The sequence below is a fragment of the Episyrphus balteatus genome, chromosome 2 (genome assembly GCF_945859705.1).
Source record: "Episyrphus balteatus chromosome 2, idEpiBalt1.1, whole genome shotgun sequence".
Taxonomy (NCBI): domain Eukaryota; kingdom Metazoa; phylum Arthropoda; class Insecta; order Diptera; family Syrphidae; genus Episyrphus; species Episyrphus balteatus.
In genome coordinates, this window is record NC_079135.1 from 52,296,095 (window position 1) to 52,322,381 (window position 26,287).

General features: G+C 30.2%; 1 protein-coding gene and 1 long non-coding RNA gene across 5 annotated transcripts in view; one reads left to right on the forward strand and one right to left on the reverse strand.

The window, feature by feature from the left end:
* LOC129912177 (dendritic arbor reduction protein 1-like) overlaps window positions 1-26,287 on the reverse strand; it is a 185,485-nt gene that overhangs the window by 146,169 nt on the left and 13,029 nt on the right. The gene's annotated exons all lie outside the window — the stretch shown is intronic.
* Window positions 5,592-26,287, forward strand: part of LOC129912181 (uncharacterized) — a 38,116-nt gene continuing 17,420 nt past the window's right edge. The window contains exons 1-2 of the long non-coding RNA XR_008771764.1: window positions 5,592-5,674; window positions 5,747-5,867. This is a non-coding gene — a long non-coding RNA (uncharacterized LOC129912181). The remainder of the gene's footprint in view (window positions 5,675-5,746; window positions 5,868-26,287) is intronic.

The following is a 26,287-nucleotide window of genomic DNA, read 5'->3' on the forward strand; positions in this document are numbered from 1 at the left end:
CTCTACACATTTCTACAGAGGCAAATGCAGATGTTGCAGTTGAAGATGATGCAGCATCACACAGGGGTGGCTCTAGCTGATGGCTTATAATAGTGCGGATGGGTAATGGTTAAATAGAAAAAAAGTAAGTTGAAGAATCTTTCATCTCATCATCATCATTGCTCGCTGACGATGGAGATGAGTGGTTTGGAGTTAAAGTAGCCCACGCTCTAACAATTCTATTAACCATGTTTGGCTATCGTTTGCCGTTTATCTCGTTCCGCTCCCTAATAATTGCGCAAAGAAACACTACGATTCTGGAATCGCACAGATGCTTCTCCAAACAAAGACTCAGCGAGAGAACACTGGAGACTTCATAATAGCGCTGTTGCTGTGTTTTATCTATGTTTTTTTGGTTTTGACTTTTTTTTTTTGTTTAGCCGGGAGGATATAAAGCCGGGTTCAAGACACGGCAGGAGAATTATGTCTGCCATTAGTTTCGATCAATGAGGTGTTGGTTGTGGTGGATGTATGTTTGTAGAATCATAAGTACATCATACATATCATTTGGCGGTGGTGCGCACAAGATGAACTGCCGTCAATGGAAAACGTTTAAATAACGCCTCTGCAGTGGAGTGTTTTTTTCAGAATTGGGTTATTTTAGAAAAGATATGTAATAATCTTACATCGCGTTGTATTGAAGTAATGAGGTGTGTGCTTGCGGATTGTTCTACAGAGTTGTAGAAATTAAATATATTTTAATGATTATTTTGTAAATTTAATTGGATACTGGAGGCGCGTATACAGCTGAGGGGCATTCCCACGACTAGACTGAGTGGCATGTATATTTTATAGACGCCGATGACAAATAAATACAAATATTTGCGGGGGACGATTTATTGTCTTTTTTTTTTTTAATAAAACTTAAGAGATTTTTTACTAATAATTTTTTGTGATTAAAAGTTACCAATTTTTTTTTTGAGCAGATCATACCTCTGTTAAGGTGTGGATTTGTGGTAAAAAGAAGACTTAGAAAAAAACTCATACTCATAAGCATCATTCAGGAATGTTAGCAAAATTTCTAACAAGGTATAGGTACTGTGGGATTAAGGCCTCATTTTAAAATGTTAATCTAGTCTAGTCAGTTGGACCTAAATAAGATTGACGGTGTGAAAAGTTTCGATAGAAACACATAGCCTTTTTTACGGCAATCTGTTCTACCATAATTTTAAATAGTATTATAGATTTGCTACGAGTCTCGAAATAACAATCACAAAATCCGTTTTTTTTAATTTTCGATTTTGTGATTGTTTTTTTCGTAAATAAAAAAACCTCGAAACCAATGTATAATAAATAAATTCAATCCTAAGTGGGCTTTAGGTCTGGTTTATAATTTTTTTCTATTTTGTCTCCGACGTTTCGACCGTGTTTACAGTCTTCTTCAGGGAGATTATTCTATCTTCTAATTTTAAGAATTTAATCTTAAAAATTTTTAAAGGTTTTGTTTGTTTTGTTTTTATTTTTTAAATATTTTAAAATTCAAAAAATTCGAAGTCTTGAAAAAGACGTTTCAAATCATCGAAACGTCTTTTTCAAGACTTCGAATTTTTTGAATTTTAAAATATTTAAAAATAAAAACAAAACAAACAAAACCTTTAAAAATTTTTAGATTAAATTCTTAAAATTAGAAGATAGAATAATCTCCCTGAAGAAGACTGTAAACACGGTCGAAACGTCGGAGACAAAATAGAAAAAAATTATAAACCAGACCTAAAGCCCACTTAGGATTGAATTTGTTTTCAAAAATAAGGTCACGAAGATAGGAATTATTCCAATGTATAATAAACTAAAATCATTTCTCGGCATGTTCCCACGGTTCCAAGACAAGACTAAATCCTCCAATAAATGAATCGTTAAAACTAAAATCTCTGTACGGGCACTGTAACTTTTACATACGATAATGAAGTGGTAGATGAACTGACTACAACTTTTTTGTTTTTAATACAATATTTTTAATTCAATTTTGTAAGAAATTTATTAAAAACTCAAAAAATACTATAACTTTTTTTTTTTTAACTACAAAAACATTTCTGTGCTTTTGACCTCTAAAAGAAGTGAGCCAAACCAACAATTTCTTATAACAAAGAATTTTTGATTTTTTTTAAGTTGTTAGTTTCGTTTTAAAAATAAACTAAAAAAATAATATAGGTACAAAATAAGTTTAAAATAAATAAAACATTTTAGCATAAAAAAATAAGTAGGTTAATAACAAAGAAATACTAATCGACGCATAAAATAATACTTAAAAAAATTCACTGGCCCGTTCTCAAAAAAAATTGGTTTTTCAAAAAAAAAAAAAAAAAAAAAAAAATATTTATTAAAAATCCAAAAATTGTGTTTTTGAAAATTTTTGAAAATTTTAATACTTTCGATAACTACTAAAACGCTTCCGTGTAGTACCTACCGTAGATAATGGTCCAAAAAATACTTTGTTATCTCGATTTCGATTTTATTACGAATCCTAAACTGGCCCTATTATACCTACGTTCCTAGATGTACTGTACGTACCTACTATAATATCGTAAGCAAAATGAATACAAAAATGTGAATCAATTGACCAAAAAAATGAATTTTTTCGGCTGTGGTGAAACCTTTTTAAAGCATGTCTGATTCATTCTGATTTTCAACACTGAGGAAAAAAACGCAACGTAAAATGTAATATGTTCAACGTTGATTTAATGTTAAAAAAAAAAAACTAACATGAAACATATTTAAATTAAAATTGAAACAACGTAAGAATTTTTTTTTTATTTTTGTCGGACTTCAGCTTTTGCTGCACTTTATCACCCTTAGATAGCACGTTGGTAAAGCATTCGCCTAGTGACCCAAGAGTTGTAGGTTCGATCCCCATTGGCTGCCAATTTTTTCTTTTTCTTAATAAATTGATGCTTTTTTTAAAGGTCAAACAACTTTGATTTAAAGATGTTTTATAACGGCAAACCACTTTAAACTAACGATGTTCTACTTTGACTAAAAAATGTTCGTCTTCAACGAAAAATCATTCAGAAAAATAGTTGAATCAATGTGGTTTTCGTTTATTTTAAGTTGTTTTTTCAATCAGTGAAGTCTCGCCTTTAGCCTCCAATATAATTGTGAATTGTAATGTAATTTGCAACTTTTGAAGGGTTGTATTAAAAAAAAAGATTTACCTACAGAGCTGCAGTTACTCTGAAGCTATAAAAAATTTTGTCTGTTTTGGTTTTGGGTTTTTTTTTTTTCATAATACAGCCAACTCCCTCTATGTCGGACACTGAGTCGATTTTTGCTCTAAATCGAATTTTTTCACAATTTTCAATGAAAAAGTTTGAAGAATTACTCGAATTAGCGTTGTAATCGATACAATTTTTGTGTCCCTGAAAATTAAATTCAGAGAGAGTCTACTGAATGCATGCTTAGAAAATATAAAACAAAACTAAAAAAGAAATCTTGAAACTGTTGCAGTTTTTCTTACACCACGCAGTTAGCAAAAGGTCATTCGAAACTTTGTTTTATACTTCTAGTATTTACTCTAGCAATATACTTTAAATGAATGACAGAAAAATGTTAGTGGTAAAATATAAAATAATTTATTATTATTGAGAAAAATATATTTTCGTTTTCCAGATGTCAGAACAAGTATAATTTAGAACTATTTTTGTATGCAGTTTAATGGAATGCTGCAAATCTTCCATATGTTAACGTCTGTCTCTAGTGTTCTTTTTACTATTATGATTGGTAAGAAACTTTCAGCAAAGGTACATCAAACTTTATTGTAATTAAAAAAAAAAATAGATTCCTCTTAACCTATCGCGGTAAAAATCGTGCCAGTAATATTTTTGGCACAGTCTTTGAAGCTCTACCAGAATCCATAACTTACAATATTAAAAAACCTGAATTGTTTGTAATATTATTCAGGCCATGATATTTGTATGTCTATATTCTAAATATACTTTCATATATTATTGAGTGTGTGGTGATCAGCACTTTTGATCATATTCTCAATGAACTCCATAACCATCCGCGTGTCAACAATTCTCGAATATCGTAAGAAGTTAATATCGATGATGACTCAATGTCTTAAGGGCTCCCTTGAAATACTTGTTTTCTTTTCTTTTTTTTTAAATTCTTTTTTAATAGTTTATGCAAAGTTTCTTCGTTTTAATTTAGCATCCAGTATTCTCAAAAAAAAAAGGTCTGCGATCTCCAAATATTTATTTATCTCGTAACATTTACCTAAGTGGCTGGTTGGCATGAACCTTTAATGTTACGCTCATTAATAATATATGATAATTTTGTATAGAACTTTAGAAAAAAAAAAAACATTTTGTGAATGAAATTTAAATTGACATAAATATAAAAGCGGGGAGAAGTGGTGGATTCGGATTGACACAAAAAGATACAAGATATTTTGAATGAAACTTGCTAACAAGAATAGCTGAAGCTATATTCAAAATTTTTTTGTTGTTTTCATCGGAATTGAATTGTGTCAAGCCAGAGGCGTTTTATTTATTAATATGCAAAAAAGCATGAATGGGAACAAGCTTAGACTCTTAAATGTTGTAGAGAGACTATTGATTTTCAAAATTCTTACATGCTGCTTTCAAGGTGTTAATGAAAAAGATGACTAAGCATTATTTATTTGAGAGAGAAGATACTATTGATTTATGTTCAAAAAATAGTTGAGAAAGATTTATAGCGCTAATAAATTGGAGGATGGCATAGAGTTCAAAATTCCAATACATGGATGGAGACTAAAATTGCATTCAGACTTTAGATTTTTGGAGAAGAAAATTTTAGTAGATATTTGTGTATAATTCGATTGAATTTATATAAATAATGTTCATATGTAATTTACAAATAGGTAAATAAAATTCATAGCTATAGAAACATAAAAACATTATTAAATCAAAATTTCGGAATTATTAAATAATTTGTACACTGAGGGAAAAAACGCAACGTAAAATGTAATATGTTCAATGTTGATTTAATGTTGAAAAAAACTAACATGAAACATCTTTAAATTAAAATTGAAAAAAACGTAAGAAACTTTTTTATTTTTGTCGGACTTCAGCTTTTGTTGCACTTTATCACCCTTATTTCCTACAGTGAGATAGCACGTTGGTAAAGCATTCGCCTAGTGACCCAAGAGTTGTAGATTCGATCCCCATTTCTTTTTTTAATAAATTGATGCTTTTTTCAAAGTTGAAACAACTTTGATTTAAAGATATTTTATAACGGCAAACCACTTTAAACTAACTATATTCTTCAGTGTAGTAGGAAGTTTTAATATAAATAACTGTCGGGGGCTACCGCAAGGCCGAGGAAGCATTTTGCTAGTAAAAAAAAAAAACAAAAGTGTGTTTTTAAAGATGAATGGTTTGTTTATTTTTATGCAATTGATAGTCTTTCAAATTAATGAAATATGTAGTTTTAATTTTTTTTTTCACGGATAAAAACAGTATGATATATCCTTGAGAACCTTAAGGTACTTCTTATTTTGATATTAATAAATATTGTACGATTGGAAACTTGTGAAATAACTGGGATCAAATTATTATTTCTAACTTAGTTATTGATAATTAAAAAAATAAAGTAAACTTCAAAACTTGATAATTTGAATACAAACAAATACGAAATGAACTTAATTTAAAATAATGTAAGAAAGCATTCCAACATTTTCATCGTTGTACCTACCTAAATTGAAATAGTTATTTACTCTTCCTAACAGAATATAGCTTTTGGAGGAATTAAAGCTGGAATTTTTTCTAACAAGAAGTTTTCAACAACGTACAGAAGTTAGAAACAATTTTTGGAAAAATGAAAAAAGGTTCAACTTAAATTTGAGAAGGGTAAGTTTATTTTTAATTTTGAAAAATTTTATTTTAATATATTTCTTCTGAAAAATACTCCAAATTTGTGTGCTATCCCTTTTATGAATTGTCGTCTGATGTACGGTTTTGGTGATTAGCTATGCAAGTAATTTTTGAGTTGATTGAGAAAAAAGTGAGAAAATTAGGAGCAAATGATAAATATAGTTACCAAAAATATTTTTTTATGAGTCGTATTTCGTTTGACTTTGAATTTTGTTGCCAAAACACCATGGATCCGTTTTTAAAAAATGGAATTAAAAAAAAAACAAAAACGAAATTGAACATCTTTAAAGATCCAAAAACTATTTTATTTTGCAAATTTTTTTTTTGGTCTTTAAGAGTACAAAATTTTTTGTTAAAATCAGTTAAGTCGTTTACGAGAAAATCAATAAAAAAATCTGTTCTACAACAGATACATACCTACCATTGATAAATAAACTATTTTTTTTTTTATTACATATTTATTTAGTAGAACACGTATTTTTTAAAGCAATTTTTGAAACTAATTACTTTTTTTCATTTTGGCCATGCGGCAAGTCCCGTAATTCATCATAAAAAATCAATTTTCAATCTAGCTATCAAATTACCAAAAACTCTTACGTACCAAGTTTGAACAAAATCGCTTCAGTTGTTTAGGCTGTAGCTCAAGATACATGCAGACTGACAAACAGACAGACAGAATTGATAGACGCAATTTTGTAAAATTGTCTATGAACGTTACGTCATGTTTAATTGTTTTTTCGATTTTGATTTTCGTTACGAATCTTTAACTTTCCCTATAGCATTCATATCACTTGTTTAGCTGCCCGCTAGCGCCACCTATATGAAAACATTTTCTTTTGTCAAAATAAAAATAAAGATCGCTTGTTTTATCTGCTATACATCAATACCTTCCCGTAAGAATGTATTAAGCGACATATCTAAAATTGTTCATGAAACGCAAAAAACAACATTATTCTAGTGAGGAAATGAATGGGAAAATTAATTTTATTTTCTCTCTAGTTTCATTTGCATAAATAATAGAACAACCAAAATGGTACCAAAACGGCTCTTAACTCATATTATATTTCGACATCAAAAAGTCAATTTCGAAAAAAATACCGCTTAATACATTCTTACGGGAAGGTATCGACATGAACCAAGTTTAACAACTAAATTATTTCAAGAAAAAAAGTTACACATACGCCACAGTGAACGTTTCAAATTTATTTGTAAGAATTGATAAGAAATTTACCATCGCTGACCAATAATTAAGCATTTTGAATATTTGTTTGAGTCATTTACTAATCCTTAAAATTGTATTGATGGTCATTGGAAATTTTGCATAGGTATAAGGCACTCCGTGGCATATCGCATCTTGTATAGAACATTTTCTTTTACTTTGATAAAAAAAATAAAGCGATTTGTGAATATTAAATCTTCCATTTGACTTGAGTTTCAACTTCTAATCTTATAAGCAATCAATTATTCAGTTTTTCCATAATGTTTAACAATTATTCCCTATCTTTGTCAGGAAATTGCAAAAAAAAAACATATCTACAAATTTTTTTATTTATTTAGGCATTTGTATAGGCATAACATGTTTAAAGTTTGTAGACTAATTACGAATTGAATTTTCTTGTAACAAAAAACTCCAATGTCAACTAATTATACAAAGAACAAAACACAAACACTGTAATAGGTACCTAACTTAACTATTCTATTAAGATGAGTTTGAAATAATTTTTTTTTATGAAGTTTAATATTAAAGTGCCAGGGTAATTAGTAACATTTGCTTATAGCCAAGTCATCTAGCGCACATTACATCAATGCCGAGCAAGTTACACTTTGTCTTCTTCGTCATCCTCCCACCTTGATCGCATTGTAAATTGCTCCAACATGTCTCTATAAGACTATACATACATCTTTACCTCATATTATTCTAGCAAACCAAAAAAAAAAAAAAAAAAAATTAAAACAATGGCCGTCGGACTGCTTTGCATATTATAAACCGACGGCATGCTAAACAACTCTACATAGAATATCTATTTCAAATTGCTTTTCTTACCGCTTGAATACGTTTGACAAAGCACAGTGCGGGGCATAGCTTGACAGAAAAAGACAAAAAACACATATTGGATCTGAGCGCAAAAAAAAAGCTCTCGCATTTCACAATAACTTGGCCGTGTCGCCCGTCATGCGCATCGCATAGAATTTGTATCTAGATACTCGTACTCCATTATTTTAGTTTGTTGTCTTTGTTTGACGGTTTTGTTGTTATTTTTCCCTTTGATATATATAAGAAATTTGATTTGTTAGACATCTATATGAATGTATGTGTGTTAGGTACAAAATGTGGGGTAGATAATGTATTTCTACATAATATAAAAGAATAGAAAAATAAAATAAAGCACGAATCAACTAGAATTAAAAATCGTTTTGTATGGTTTAGAACCATATTGTTGCTACTGGTATCTAGGTATCTATTGCTTATTGCCTGCCTGTGTGCTAGCAATATAGGCATATAAAAGCACTTTTGTCAGCCATTTTGACATGATGGCTTTATGTGATTTTTCGGTTCGTTTAATTAGTTAAAAGCGGAACGAAATAAAGAAATGTCATGTTGGATGGCTTTGGCTATTATGATGGTTAGTTTCTTTTGTGATGAAGAATAATGATATAAACTTGGTGAATAGTTTTTTGTATTTATTTTTATTTTATTATTTGGCTATTATCTTTAGGTACCAACTAGGCCTATCTATTCGTCTAAAATGATGATGATACTTATGTAGGTACATTCTTTTGTATCTGATATCAATACTTACTGAAAAGTTCGTCAGTTTGAGGAAACATTTCAGGTAGTTAAAAGTTTTGCTTTTGATTCAAATTTTTCTGATCATCCAACATCCAAAATGACATAACTAAATATTCCTATGTCTGGGTAGGATGCGTTTACTTTTGATTGCTAAATTTAACGAAAAAGTTTCTTTATATTTTAATTGCAATTTTTTTTTTTTGGGTTTAAGATCAGAAATATTCAGGTCAAAATGGAATCATTCTTTTCTTTGGGGAAGATCTACCCACTTTTGTTTCACTATTAGATAATTATTTTAATTTTAGAGACCGACTCTCTTAAACTGATGATTCTTGGAGAGATGTGGAATATTTTTTAGGGCTTATGCTCCCATAATCAGATTTTGTAAATGCAAATAAGTTAAAAATCCATAGGGAATAATAACGCCCTTAGAATTTTCTGCAATATATTGTACTCCGACAAGCGTCAACTTTTTTTGAAAACGGTGGTCGTATTCTATTACTGTTTTCTTTTTATTAGCATTGCGCACGACCTGCCCACCTCCAGTTATGCGAAGTCTTTTCTTTGGAAAGTATTTCGGTTTCTTGTACAAGAATTTTTGTCAATTTCAGGTTTTCAAATGTTTCCTTGGTGAGAGCTTGTTTTGGAGAATTTTTGATGTTAAATTTTCTTCAAGTCTTTATATGTTTTTGCTAAACAGATCGACTTTAAGACCACATTTTTTGTATCATGATAATATAGTTTGAGAGAAGGAAATGAAATCGTCCTCGTAAACTCATCTGAAATATGTGTATTTCGCACTGCATAAATGATGCGGATGTCTTCCGACTAAGAACTCAAAGAACCACTGATGCATTTATAGATATGTTTTCTAGAAAGTCCCAATAAATCACTGAAAAGTTTTTATATAACAAACACCTTCTATCTACTATTGCAATAGTTACTTGACTGCTAACATAGAGGTGTGGGTTCGAGCCCCAGCTTAAGGCAGCATTTTTAAATTTATGCCCCAGTGTCAACTGGATCCCAATGGGGGGATTATATGGGCCCTACTAATAATCAAATTTAGAGCTCACTTCAATATTAAACTAAATTCTACATATTTCACGATACCAATAATCAATTTGAAAGTCAGTTTAAAGGCTAACGCTCTGGTAAATTTTATAGTTGAGTTTCCCAATTGTAAAATTTAACCGAACGTTAGAATTTAAACTGACTATAAAATTGGTTTTTGGTATGGTGAAATATCTAGAATTCAGATAAATATTAGCGTTAGCTTTAAATTTGATTATTGGTAGGTCCCAAAATGGCTAACGTCCTCATAATAGCTCCTCTTAGGACACATTGATTGAGTTAAACTAAAACCCTTGTATACTATTTTCGGTTATTTTCTTAAACCCAAATAAAGACTGTATTGAGTTTCAATTTCAATAAAAATATTTGTTTTCCTAATTTTTCTGTTTGTGTGTCCTATATCCAATACAAATTCCACTGGAGAAAAAATTTTTAACTTTTGTTTTTCATGTGTCTGTAACTGTATGGACAGGTGTCCTATGTCCATTTTACTACTTTTTTTTAAAAAACTCAATTAAATCAATATTGAAAAACATTATCCTTTTAAGTCAGGAATAACATGGTAATGACATTTTTGATGATTAAATGGAAAGCTTCGCTATTAATATGCATTTTAATAAAATTTGTAAAATAACTGCGACCATACAAACTTGAAACCATTATTCGTTTTGAGCATTAAAATGATGTAGTTTTAAACATTATTAATTTGAAGTTGAATTTGTTTTCATGTCAAGCTAGTACTTGAACTATTAAAAACCACTCAGTTTCATGAAAAATAATAATTACATTAAAAAAACACCTTCGAGCTGTCATGAAGTTTTGTTATTGCAGTTTTTGTCTGTTTGGTTGTGTGAATGCAATAGTTGTTTTTCCAACAAATGCAAGACACAAAAAAATTAAACAATATTTGCAAAGATTCGATCATAAACAATAAAATAACTGGCATAGTGTGAGCTAATAAATATCAAAGCGTGTTCTCCAACATGAACGACTATACTTGGGTCTGGTCAGTCGATCTAATAGTCCGTTCGCATTAATGAAAATAAAAACGAAATTAAATTTAGCTTAACCTCACTGCACAAATCATTGTTCAAGGAATTATGAATTGTAAAGAATGTTTTGACATTTTTATATAAAACATTGAAATATTATTAGGCTTTTAGTTTTTGATGAAAGTTTTCGTGTCAACTTTTAAAATCTCTTTCATGACCAGTTTGAAATTTGATCTGCACGAGTATTTAAAATCATGAACTATACAATTTATTTTCATTATTTCAAAGAAATCCTCGTACATATAACCCTTTTTAAACAAAACAATATTCCAAAACCATTGAAGCATTCAAGAATTATTATGAAATTTATGTTCCTTCAAAACGATGAAAATTTTCATCGTCCTCATCAATGACCCCAATCGACAAAGACCATATATTAAAGCCCATGAACATGAAGAAATCAATAGTCATTGAGCATGAAAACATTGCATTTAACACAGAGGCACTGTGGGAAGGATAGTTGCTTAACTTCCGGCGCGGCGGCAAAGACGGTGTCATTGCTCACATATATTCAAATTGTACATAGATATTATCCTGAGGGTAACATTGCATTGATAGTTTTATTGCTTCTCACACGATTAATGCAGCAATATTACTTCTATGGCAAAAAGAATAACAAAAAAAAGTTATACACATTTAGATTGAATGCATCTACAGGTAAATTTTGTGAAATTCGTCATCCGTGTAATTTGTTCACCTACAGCGCCTACATATCACCACCACTCGGGTATATAGATTAATAAACATTTTTTTCTTAGGACCGGGGGGTATAGTAATAATTTTCTCAATTACTCCAATCAATTGCAACGTAAGTAGTAATTAAAAGTGACTTTGCATGCATTTGATGATGATCGAATTATATTCTGTGAAAAAAAAAAACGATTTACGGAATAAATGAGTTTTTAGTTAGATGTGACTGCTAAAATGTAACCCGAGATAGTTACGTATATATTTAGTTTATCTAATTGGTTGCACGAAGACTTATTGGTTTTTAATAACTTCTGATTTGTGAGTGACGGTGATTTGTTGTTGTTTTTTAACAATATTTACAAAATTTATTAAGACACTAATGTAGGTAGGGGAGAGTGGGGCCAAATGTAACACTTTTTTCTAAAATCGATAGTTCTCCTACAAATTTGAAAGTGGGTCAACCAGACTTTTTTTAAATTAAAGACCCATGTTTTAGCTCCAAGATCCATCATAAAAATTTAGCAAAACATAACGGTAATGTTGAAAAATAAAGCTTCCAAAAAAAAAATCGTGTTGTTTCAACTTACCCCACATACGGGGCAAAGTGTAACACATACCGGGGTAGGTTGTACCAAGAACTAAAAATAAGAGAAAAATACCTTTATTTGTTTATATTTATTTATTTTTAATTAATAACAATAAAAACAAACCTCAGTCATGAAATTTTGGTGCAAATTTGTAAAAAGTGGAGCAAATCCAAGATTTCCAGAGAAAATTTGACAGTAGTCTTAAATAAAAGTTATTCGAATTCATAAATTGTTTTATAAGCTTTATGAATTCAAGTGGTGGTTCAAAAATGTGTTTCCAATTTCAAAATAAATACAAATTCAATTACAAGCATTCATATTCAGAGTTGTTAATTATATTAGGTAAACAATTTTTCAGTATAGGTAGGTTTTTACATGGTACAACTTGCCCCGGAAAAATGTTACAACTAGCCCCAGCATGAAATTTGGCACATAAAATCAATTTAAAAAAAAAGCGAAACTGATATAGACATAACATATACACGAAATTTGAGCCAAAACACAGTTGCATATAACAAAAAAACACTTAGCACTCTATCTTTTTCGGGTAAAGAGGTAGACCAAAAATAAAATTTAAAAAAAAAGTTACAAACATGCATTTTTTGGGCACCACTAGTGTAACTTCTCACCCTGTCGTCTAATCTTCATCTGAAGAAAATGTGCCGGTAGATATGCAAAAATTGAGCATTTTTCTCCTTTACGCGTTTCTTAATATTGAAAGGAACATCGCTTTTTTTAGCTGTTAATTCTTACCCCTGTTACATTTAGCCCCACTCTCCCCTACTTCGACTGGTTCATTAATTGCATTGGAAATTGTTTTGAATAAATTAAACTAAACTCTTTCAATTAATATAGATGAATACCTATCGATGACTCCATCAAGAAAATTATAGTTCTGATTTGAGAACCTTCAGTTGTGAATTCCAACTACCAGCGATATACAATCATTCACTTTCATAATCATGGCACTTTTAAATCCTCCTTGCCGGAAGGACTGTCAATTAATTTAGGAGATTTCTTTTCGTTTGGCGTCTTACGACGAAAAAGTCGATTTTCAGTGCTAGATAATAAGCATCAGATAATCCACTTCAGCTATAAAGGTGTCTTGTCGTTCTACTCCGCATGGGAGACGGACATAATCTCAAAATTTTGAATCCAGAAAACCCAGAATCCCGAAAATCCATGATCCCGAAAACCCAGAAAACCGATATCCCGAAAAACCGAAATCCCGAAAGCAAAAAATCCAGAAAAGCCAAATTCCCGAAAGTAAAACAGAAAAAGTAAAAAGCTCTTCAAAATTGTCCGTTCACTGAAATTTTAAGTGAAACATAGCTATGTAAAATAAAACACCAATTCAATAAATATTTAAACACACATTTATAATTTAAATATTAAAACTCACAGTTGTTTTGAGTTAGTTCAATGAATTTTTTCCTACTTAACTCAATTCGGTACCTAGGAATTTTGTGTTTTCGGGATTTTTGATTTTCGGGATTTTGAGTTTTTGGTATTTAGGGTTTTGGGGATTTACGGTTTTTGGAATTTCGACCCCAACCTGCTCCGCAAGTATCAATTTTATTTGTACACTTTTAGTGTGTTTCATAACACCTTAAATCAGTTAGGTTCTAAGGCATCCAAGAACTCTTTTTTCACTACAATGATAACATATTTGAAGCGCTCTTTGTAAGCTTCCAACTACAAGGGGGCAGAATTGAATTGCTACTTTGGAATTTCTGGAGAATTCGTTCAATTGAGATGTGTTTGTGATATCTCCTTTCATCACCAATTCGCCCAGGGTTCTATTCCCACCATCAGCACCCATTCTGCAAGCTTCCGTTTCAATACTCATATTTATAAATGGTATAACAGTAAGTGACCCTGACGTAAGAGAATGTGTCAACACAAGGAGCTTGCGTTCTGCAGAAATGAATGAACTTATACATATTTGAACTAATGGTGGGGTTAAAATCATAACAAAGAAATAAATTCTTTTAATAGCTCGCTTATCTATAGATGCTTTCATATAGCAACCTTAAAACTAAGAATCATCAGGAGCCTTACATTACATTAACGGATCAATGAGATCAAAGACCTTCTGTTCACTGTTTGACCCAGGAGCCTTGAAGTACCTAAGATAAACACAAAGAGCTTAGTACAACAAAAAAGCTTTATTTCTGCTTATAACTAAAGAGTTCAACGAAGAGGTTTTTTTTTCATGGTCCTGGTTATTGGTACCTACCCATTATACCTAGTCAAACAAATAAATTCTAAGGTGACAAAAATCCAAGAAAAATCAATACCATTACTTCAATAAGATTTCTACTTCACTGGTTAACTTTCAAGATCTATAAGGTCGAACATTGTTTTTCTGTCAAATTCACTTGAAACACAATTTTTGTCTTGTCCTCACTACAAAGTATAACTTTTTTTTTAAACCACATAGAGATTTATGCTTACCTCCTGCCAGCCAGCGTGTGCAAAAGACTAACTTTTAAACAACTAAAATGAAATCATAACACAACAAAAGTACTACGGATATTCAGATGCTGCCAGATATAATTCGGCATTCGATCGCTCACAAAGCAATCGATGGTGTTGTATCTTTTTCGACAGTCAGGCCAGAGAGCTCTTAAACAGAGCACGTGATCACGATCTATAAGAAAAGGTGATGGAGAATAAAACAAAAGCCATCTATAACCTCCGCGCATTTGGGTCCACGTTTTGGCACCGAACCACTACAAATTTCACTCGAAACAATAGAAGACCGAAAAAAAAGAAAACCGAATTTGTATCTATTGATCTATCTATTGATGATTGAGACTTTTGGATTTTGTATCTGAGCAATGAGCATGTGCTTGTGCATCCGCTAGAATGGATTGAATTTATTACATATATGTTGCCACGAGAGGTCGCCGCGCTGCCGCAGCGGTCGTCGTCATCGTCTTTCACAACTCCGAGCGATTAGATGGAATTAAGATTGATTATTTGATTTGGAAATAATTATTTGATTCCCGCCAACCTTCAGAATGTGACTTTTCAGTGACAGCTGCGACCGGCTCGCTCAAGTTAAATTCATTAAAGCGCCGCTGCTGTCGACCAAATAGACGAATTAAAAAGTGAGAAAATCACTTTTTCGACACCACAGCGCGGGGGGTAAAACCAAAACAGCAAAGTTGATCGCATCTTTAGTCCCCCAAACTGATGGAAAAATCAAATTATATCTTCAGAAAATTGATTTGATTATAAAGATAGATGGATGGATTAAGTCAGCAGCGAGACACAATAAAAATCTTTACGGTGGCTGACAGATAGGACGACACATGCGCGGCATTGGTGTCGGGTCGCGGTGACAACAACTGCGGCACGGCCAGGTTGAAGTTTTCCGCAGATTAAATCGATGAATCGATTTTTCTTTTCGATTTTATGGAGATCACGAACTCGCGTCTAAAATGTCAGGTTTAGGAATTTACGTGCGCGCTATTCGCGCCATGTTATGTAAGTGTGCTGCGACTGCGTGCAGTTTCTGCACAACTTCGTTTGGCTGTGCGGTGCACAAGATAGTGCCGAATATTTATTAGCGTTTTGTATATGTATATAGATTTGGCCAAAAGCAAATGAACGAAAAAAATTCAATAAAATAAATTTCAAATCAATACGATCGATGATGGTGATGATGACGATGCACAGCGAAGCGGCAGCAGCGTAGCGACGAAGACGGCAGCGATGATAGGAAAAAGTTTATGCAATCTTCAATGTGGTTGCAAGGGGATTTGTTTTATTTTTTTTATTTTCATTTTGTGCTCCTTGTCATTTGGGGATTTTCAAATAGGCGCCATCTGGGCATCTGGCGTGCCACTTAGGTGACGAATTTTCTCTCAACTCAACTCGTCAGCGATTAAGTTAAATTGTATACTTTTTTTGTGAAGCTTGCGACATTGACAGATGCAACGAGGTGTTGAAGTTAAGTGATGGAGTGTTTTGACATTGTTCAGTTTTGACAAGTAGTTTTTTTTTTTAACTTAAATTGTTGAAATGAAAACAAAAAAAAAAAAACACGCAAGACTGGGTTATGTGAACTTGGTTTTATGTCTTGAACTGACTTACAATAATAACAGTTTTTACAACTAAGTTCAATTCTTATGGCGACAAGTAGTCTTCTTCCCTAATGTTAATAGGAGAAGTCGTTAAAACCTGAAAAATTTCTTATTACATTTTTATTACATTTTTAAAATCTTCTCGTTGGTATAGATACATCAGGAAAAAATCTATCGCATAGACGCACGTATCTACATCATGATTTTCAGAACGTTTTTAATAATCAAACTTTATTTCAAGTAAGTAGATTAAAAAAGATCAAGTAAGTAGATTAAATCTGATTTTTTGCACTCGTGAAATTCACCTTTTGACCGCCATCTTGGATTTTAGTTTTTATTAAATATCTGAACCTCTGTTCATCCTAGGTAAAATATAATATAATATAAAAGAAGTATACAGTAAAATTTCGCGACTTTTATGTTAAGAACACTAAAATTCAAAAATAGGGTAAACAAAATTTTTTAAAACTCATTTTATACTATTTTTGTCCAGACAAAAATAGTATAAAATGAGTTTTAAAAAATTTTGTTTCCCCTATTTTTGAATTTTAGTGTTCTTAACATAAAAGTCGCGAAATTTTATTGTATACTTCTTTTATATAACCAACTTTTACCTAGGATGAACAGAGGCTCAGATATTTAATAAAAACTAAAATCCAAGATGGCGGTCAAAAGGTGAATTTCACGAGTGCAAAAAATCAGGGTTAATCTACTTACTTGATCTTTTTTAATCTACTTACTTGAAATAAAGTTTTAGAAACATAAACCATATATGGGTTAGTATGCAGCAAGTCGATTTCCAGCAAACAATTAATAACCCATACATGGTTTAGTATGCATTCAAGGTATGTTTTGTAAAATATGTTTTTATTACATTGGACTTTCCTTATTCATGGAATTTATTCAAACTCTTTCTTTTATCATTGTTGCAGAAGAACACCTTCCATTTTCTACATGTACACAATACGTTTTCAGTCCCCAAATTTGACATATTGGTGTTTTTGTTTGCCATTCAGGGATATGGTCGATGTTTTCAGTTAGTATTGATTTCAACGGCTAAAAAAAAAATAAAAATCGTACAAAAATCATGTCGCCAACGCATGATAACCCATATATGGTGTTTTGGTAAAAACGCAAAAAAAAACAAAAATTATTAAAAAAACAAAAAACAAACTACGTAAACATATAAAAGTATAATAAATTCATACGAAACTTACTTTTAATTGGATGCAACTTACTTATTTCTTATAAAAAAATACTTGAAAAGTTCACACTTTTATTCACTGATTTGCACTTTAGACATGCTCTTGAAACAATGAGCTTATTTCAGAATGCCGACTCTCTTCCTGATAATAAAAACCGATTTATTATAAAAAAATAGACGTAGTTTTATTATAGTTTTTTTCTTTTTGACATTTGGTGCAATATAACGGGAATAAATCGATATGAAATCGATAAACCATATATGGGTTAGTATGCGGTAGAGGGTTAGGGGATTTTCAAATACCGTTTCGTATTCAGTGCGACTAGCTCTACAAAACCTGATAGGTCTCCGCCCGCGTATATTTTGAGTGTTATACCGTGTTATTGCTCCAATTCATTTTAATATAAAAACAAGTGCTTGATTCATTGGAAATTTCAAAATGTAAAATAAAATTTATATACCTATCTTTATACCTATTATTTACATTTCCCACAGTTATTAACAGTTTAAAATCCCCTACAAAATCATTCCAAATAAAAAAGGTCGTCAACCGATTTTAAACCAAAAACCAAAAAAATTATATTTTCCAGTCTTCTTTAACTAAATAAATACCAGAAATTTATTATTTCAAGTAAATGATAAATGCAACATTTTTACCAAAATTTAGATATTTCCATAAAAAATTCCCACCCATTTATGGGTGAATACCCAAAATATCCATTTTTATAAAAAAAAAAAAAAACATTTATTTTATGATGATAAGCCATCACAATTGATACCTAAACAATTTGAAGCTTTTAATGTATTTAAAAGCAACGAAAACTGTCAACACTTTGATATTGATTAATATTATTATTATGACTATAAAAGCTTAAACAAAAATTATTTTTTATTTGTTTTTTGATTTGCAGTAAATAAAATTGGAAAGCACAAAAATATTAAAAACGTTGCCCAACTGTCTGCGACTTCAAAATACCATATCGTTCGTTACTACAGTGGGATGGTCTTTAATTTGAATTGGAAAGATTTGATTTGGATACATGTTTAGTAAGTTTATGACTCTTCGCTGTTTACGTGACAAAGTATAATTGAAATACAAATTTCAAAAAGGTCTATATCTTAAGAAACAGCATCATTAGCCGAAAGAAGTTTTTAGTTGATTTTCATACTAGCTTTTAAGGAATCTTGTTCCACTGTTGGCTGTGTCACATCTTTTGATGTTTTCACTCTTACTGGTAGTGATAAAAGCCGATGACAAGCTGCGTGTGACTTAACTTGAATGGGCTCTAATCTTCCTGCATGCCGGCGTCAAGCACAGGCACACTTCACTTTGCACTGAGGTTGGGTATTTTTCTAAGAATTTCACTGTCAAGTCGTGGGAAAATTATTTTTTCAAAGTTCCGTCAATCTTCAGACTCTCGTGTATTGAGTATCTTTCTACCTGTAAGTATTTTTCGTCGGCACAGATTGTGCAGGCATAAGGTACGGCTGCTTGGCCCCCCGCAGTGGATAGCAACCCACCAACCGTTTCATTAAATAGGCGACACAGCAAATCGTAGGAGTGTGCAACACACACATATATTTTATCGGTGCACTGGGTGGCATATAGCTTGTGGAAGGAAATGAATGTTATCTCGTTCCGATGCTCCAACTATAACTCAACAAAATGTGAAATTTTATGAATGGAAATTGGAAATTGTTTTATGATTGTGTTCGTTACGGTTTCTGAGGAAATGTTCCACTTGTTACTTAAATGCTGATAAGTTTCAAAGAAAAATTTACGGTTTACTATGATTTGACAATTTTTCTTTTTTTTCAACTTTTATGAATGAGGAAGTAGGTACAAACTACGTATTTGAGTTTTTTTTTTTTAAGCTCAATACAAATTAATTTTAAATGCTTTGTAAGATCACCTCTGTAAAATGCTTTGGTACAATTAGGGTATATTTTATTTAAAACTCCGGGGGTTTTGGCTATAAAATCCTTACTTTGCAAGTTCTGTTTTATGGCAATGAGAGTTGAATGATAACCAGAAAAATTGAGTTCAGACTGCACTTTTCCGAAAGAAAAAATTTTTCGGCGAATATTCGGCCATGTTTGTGAAGTCTATAAGCATTACCAAGATTTACACGTGGTGTAAAACACTAAAACCTAAACTACATTGGCTCGGTCATAACATGCCCGACCCATGCTCCTCGTTTCTAAACCGTAATCAAATACGAAACCTTTGTTTTAGGGACCAAGCGTTAGGAAATAGTGGAGGCTTTGACCTAGAATCCTAGATGATTGAGGATAAAATGCTATGAATCAGAATGATGGTAGCTGGTTTTTTGTTTTATGTTTCTAGAATCCGTTAAACAAGTAACTGTCGTAAATCGAGGCTTGATTCCTGAGATTTATTAATCGATCACTACGAAGAAAGACAGAAGAAGTCAATTTAATATAATTCATAAAAGCTTTGAACCTAGTAACCTTGTCTCATATTTAACTAATTTGTAAAATAAACTTCAATTTTTTTTTTTTGAAAAATCAATTCTTTTAAACCGGGTCGATCACAATTTCGTTTTATGCGCTGAAAAATATTTTCTTAAAAATGGCATATCAGCTTTTTTTTTTGCGAAATGTTAGAAAAATTTTATACCTACATAGTACCTACCAATATAGAATATTATAAAAATAGGGCTCTAACGATTTTCAATTTTTTTTTTTTTCTAAAAACTCCTTTTTATACAAGGATTAAAATTACATACTTGGTTTTATGTAAAAGATAATTTGAAACGATGTTTGTTTTATTATGAAATTTAAATTATTTATGCATTAATTAAAGATCAAATAGTTAATTTTACATGATTTTGTTCAGTAAAAAGCTTTAACATTAGAGCTACTTTTCCCTTAAAAGCAAGTAGGTACTTGCGACCCAAAAATTTTGTTTAAATTTCATAAGTTAAATGATATCAAAAGATTGTCTACCTATATTATTTAAGAAAAAAAATTATGGAGTATGCGACAGTTTTCCATCGTTTAAGTGAAAAAAAAAGCAATTCTCTCACAAATTGACTTCCATCATACAAAAAAATATTTGAACAGAACGGCAACACCTACAATATATAAATATGATATACTTTCTTAAGAAGCCAGAAGTTTTTTTTCTAGGTATTTGTGAAATTAAAACAAAATAAATTGAATGAAGTATTTCTGAAAACATGCCACGAAATTTGAAAAAAAGTTAAACTTTTCAAAATTGTAGCCGCCTTGATTTTTATTGGTTTTAATTTTACTAGGAATAAGCTTTTGGCTTATTAAAAATGTATATTTCAATATTGTAGGTGTTGCTGTTTTTTGTATGAAGTTTGTTTTTACCGCTAAAGGATGGAATATTGTCCCCACTCCTAACCGTTTTTATCAACTTATTCAATTTCAACGAATATCAAAAGCATTTATTATAACATAATACAAAAAAAAAATTGAAAAGCATAGTAAAAAAATAAAATTTCTGTTTTCAGGAAACCAAATTTCCGAAAAGAGACATTTTGAAAATACAAAATTACATATACTAAAAAGGAAGTACAATTTTTTCTAATTTTTGTGTTGCTCAAAATCTCTAAGCCAGAATTTGCCTCATTTTAAGTTGCTTGATTAAATCCGTGTGACACTGAATCGCATTATAATTTGAATATTTTCTTGGACTACATGAATTTTAATACGTTAAGTATCGCTTTCACACTTTTAACATTTTTCCTGACATCTTAAGTTGTCGACTGAAGAAGTTTATTTATAGGCGAAATTTATTTATAGGCGAAATCCATGACCATATAACCATTAAATTATTCGAATTTAACAGAAAGAAAAGAGTTTTCAAAACTTAAAAGATCACGACATTGAAACCTATTAAAAACCATTAAAAACACCGTTATTTGGTTTTATAAAAAAAAAAAAACGCATGCAAATCGGATAAAAAGGTAAATTTTAATTAAATTTACGGAATGTGTATAAGTAGGGCTGCTACGTAATAAAAATTATTATTTTTATTATTTTTGCTTAACCTTGCAAACAGACGACGCACGTCCAGTATGCGCACAGTGTTGTTGTTAACGAGGAGCTTGGGCGATAAAATTTGTTTCCTTAGTTCATTCAATGTGAAGAAGATGGTAAATGGATAAACCTTTTTTTTTATAAGAGAGTTAAAGTATAGGAATGATGATCGATGGCATAAAAAGTTAACAAATACAAAAAAAATATAAAAGAAGCTAAGGGGAACCGAAAAAAAATGCCTTTGGCACAATTTGTACTCGTTGAATTAATGTTGAGTACTTATAATTTTTTTTTATTTTTATTTTTATTTTTTTTTTATTTTTATTGAAATCTGACCTAGTAAGATGAAATTTCTACTTTTCTTGAGATGTTGGTATTTCTTATTGGCACTTTGGCCTGAAATAAAAAGATTTAAATTAAAAAAAAAACTTATAATAAAAATTGGGGAACTTAAGTTGTTGACCCAAAGTATCAGGTGGTATCTTTTATACATTAGATGGGCTTTGTCCGAAGTGTAATGGAAATGCTTTTATAAAGGAGATTAAAGTTGTTGGGATTTTTAAATACAAATTTTTATTTCATTCTTTTTGTGTGGTCTTATTGTTTGTTTGAGCGTTTTGTACAGAGTTGGTGTTGCGTAAGTGTTGTCTGCGAAAGAGTTGGTAAAAAAAAACTAATAAAAATGGAGCAATTACATGCTGACTTAGTCAATAAAGTTAAAGGATCTAGAAGAAGGGTTACACAGGTAATGTAACTATAATGTAAGCCATGAGCGATCCAAATCAGGTTTTATAGCGGTCAGAAAATGTTTGAGTTTTTCATATGTTTTCATATGTTTTCAGCAAAACGGGTCATCAAATGTAGGTATTAAACGCATTGTATTTAACGGTTTCAACGGTTTTCAAGATGTTGCTTTTCAAACGTCTTGACTATTTTATATAAATTCCATGCAAATTAAGTTTTTAATTTCAGGTTAGTTATCGATTGTTGATCAGTGAAAATTACTAAAAACTTCTTCATCGAAACCAAATATTTTTCAAAAGAATAATAATAATTAAGTAGGTTTACAAAGTACTTCATTTCCATACCAAAACAATCACCTTTTAGTTTTTTTTAAACGTCTCAAAGCTAATATTTAAAGTGATGCATTTCAGTGGTAGCTATATAGTAATTATTGGCGCCTAAATACCAACAAATTATCCGAAATTCCAACATAAACGCCTTCAGATTTCAATCCAGTTATTATGTTTTTAAGTAAAATATTAACTTGAAAAGATTTGAATGCCTAGATAAGAGACAAAACGTTACAAGGTTTAACCATTTATTCGAAATTTCAATAGGTAACAAAAGTATAGGTTTCATTTATGAATAAATTGATAATTTTCTCTTAAATAAATATATTCAAAAGGGTACAAGAGTATCTTAAATATCATCCTAATACTCATAGTCATCGTTTTTGAATTTAACTTTAATAGTCTAAAGCACTACCGCATTATAACAAACTATTAGTTAGGTATACCTTCTTCATTTATATTGTATGTTCTCGCCTTTGCTATTAGTCGAGTTATCAGGTTTTAATATCAAATGAAGCATTCAAAGTGTTTTAACTGAACGAAAACGATATTCAAAGTACTTAAACAAAATCAAATCTAAATTGTTTAATATTCAATTTGGCTTTGTTTCTGTGTAGGTGTTGAATTTTATTTTAATTTTGTGTTTTTTTTTTTTCTGTCTTCAAAGCCTGATATAGACAAACTATTCCGAAATCGACACTCTTTTTGGGGCCACAAGCAAATTATGGCCTGAGTGGCATGGCGTCTGTCATTTAGGTTATTGCTTTAGCTGCTGATTCAGATGTCAACTCTTTTTTTTTTTTTTTTGTTAGCTGTTCTGTCGCAGAGTGATTTAGTGGTAATTTGATAGATTTTAACGACACAGTTTACGGTTTTTATTTATGAATTATGATTAATCACAGAGATTAGTGTAGGTGTAAGAGCTGCAAGATGTTTCTCGCAGCGTTTATAGCTTAAAATTGTTATGCACATAAAATTATGTATGGTGTGGTTTTTTGCGAGGTTAAAAGTATTTTTGCAAATCAGTATGATTAAATGCATTAAAGTATTCCAGTTACTAGTTTATTTTGTAATATGGAAGATTGAAATTACTATCATTAGATCAAATCTGTTTTTCTTTTTTTTTTTAATATTTCGCCAAGTTAATTTTCGTAAGACCCAAAAATCAAAGTTGCCACCAACTGGTATCTTCAAGATACACAAGGTGTTGCAGCTTTTTTTTTTTAGTTGCACAAAAAGTGTTTATGGGAAGTTGTATATATATTTTTGAACTAGACACATTTTGAATTTATAAAATCTAGAATAAGTAAACTACTTGACATGGTAAAATATTTACGATAAAAGAATTTTTGCAATGACTGAGATTCGCAAATACGTTGTGCAAATTAAAAATAAAACTCTTTAAATGAAGTTGATATCCGAAAAATTGAATAATTTAATTTATTTCAAAATCGGCATAGAGTAAAAGTAATTTTTTATACCTAAATCATTTTTTTTTTTAATAAAAGTTCTAAAATAAAGTTGGTATATGCCATTTTGTAGCGATTTATTAATCAACACCTAAAACCAAAATTTGAAAAAATTCAATGTTTCGTTTTTGAAAATTCGATTTTTCAAAGAAAAATAATTCAGTTTTCAAAAATTTTATTTTTGGCTTAGGTATATTAAAATTAGGTATATAAATTTTTGTATAAAATATTTCGTTGAAATCGATGAGTAATTTGGGAGAAAATCCGATTAAAAAAAAAAAACGATTCCCTGTATAAAAACAAAGATTTGAATTTTTTTAACAAAATCGTTGGAGCCGTTTTAGAAAAAATCAAACTTTTCCAAAATTGTTATAGGTATGACAGGTACCGTAATTTTTGGCCCAAAATAAATAAAAACGTCTTTGGACAGTCGTCAGAAATCGCTACGTGCCAAGTTTGATGTTAAGATAAAAACGTTTTGTTTGCGCCTAAACGCAAATGTCGAGGGTATAGTGAAATTTGTATAAATACCGTTTTGTACTTTTAAGATAAACACAGTGTTATTAATAAACTTCTCAAAATTATTAAAAAAAAAATTTCAAAAATATTTTCTTGTTGTCGAAAAAATTAATTTTAACAAAAAAAACTTTATTTTTCAGTGTTATTTTTAATCCAAATTTTGTTTCACCAATTTAATATTTAAATTTTTTTAAGACAAAAATGTAATTTTTTTTCTTTGTTCTAATAAATTAGCAAAATTTTTTATTGACTCTTTTGGAGGTCGGTGAATAGATAGATGATGGTGGTCTGATTGAAATTCGTTTTTTGATACATTTTTATAGTGGATACTTATAAGCTTAAGTCAATACATAACTCTTGACAAATATTAAAAATCGTTAGATAGTAAATAAATAAAAATAAGTTTAAATGTTCTTCAACTTCGGAATTACCGTTCATTAAATTGTTTAATCTACTTTAAATGACTCTTCGCAACGCAGCATTAACAATTAAATTGCTGTTTACAATTCATCATAGCTTTGTAATATAATGAACGATTTTACTTATAATGTAAGATTTAACACCTGTTTGTTTACTTTATTTTTTCTTTTATTTATTTAATTGTATATGTAATTCATTTTCTTCTAAGTATATCTAATCTTAAGCTGAGATTTTAGAAAATTTCAATCAATATTAAACTCGTCGCAATTCAAATGTAAACTCTTCATGCAAAAGCTATTGATTAAATGTGAAAAAAAGTACTATGCAAATATTTAAACAAAATTATATATTTAAGTATTTATTTACTAGTTCTTAAATATTCTAATGTAACCAATAATATTCTTCTTGACTTTAAGCACATAGATTTAATTTATTCAAATAAAATATTAGAATAACGCGATTGTGACTCATACTAATTTTTTTTTTTTAAATAAAAATAACATCTTTTTAGAATAACAAATTTATTTTATCGATTTTTCTATTTATTGAACTAGATTCGCTTTGCTTAATAGACGCACACCCAGATTAATTAAATCAAATTATTATTCAATTGGAAACTGTTTTAAATTTCAAATAAAATATATGTAATGTTAGACACCATCAAAAACAGCATAAACCTGTCAAAAAGAAATATTTTTTAAATAACCTCCATTTTGAATATGATCTTAAATAAATTTTGACTATAGTGGGCTCCTTATTGATGGCACAGTATGACTTCTGGCGATAGATTTAATTGTAAATTTTTCCACTTTCATGAATAAAATTTATAAAAACAAAAAAAAAAAAACATAAATTATTCCACAGATAATTAAGTTTTTATGTGTTTATTTATTTTCTTTTTTATTTAAAAAATATTCAATTTTAAAAATTTTTTTGGCACGCATTTTGTACTCATAATACATAAATCCATAAAATTAAACCAAGAGGAGTGTACGAACAAGAATTTCTATCGTTTATAGTCTGCTGATTCATCGGCCTATACAAGCTGCTAAGAAATGTCTTTTTTAATTAATTTTATTTTTATTAAACAAGACGAGACAAAACAAAAGGAAAAAAAAGTCAACAAGACAAAATAGTTAGTATGCAAATAACAATCAATTAACTAATGAACCTTAATAATATTCCCAACACCCTCCCCGACAACGACCGACGCGACGGTTTGGAATTTTCCAATTTATTTATTTTTCGTAAAATTGATATGTCTATTCAGTCTTATTGGTAACGTTTACCGTTTCAAAGCCAAAAATCGATACAAATCAAAGAAACAATTAACAACATTTCGGAATTAATTCCACCACACTCTCGAGAACATCTCCAAACATCACATAAAT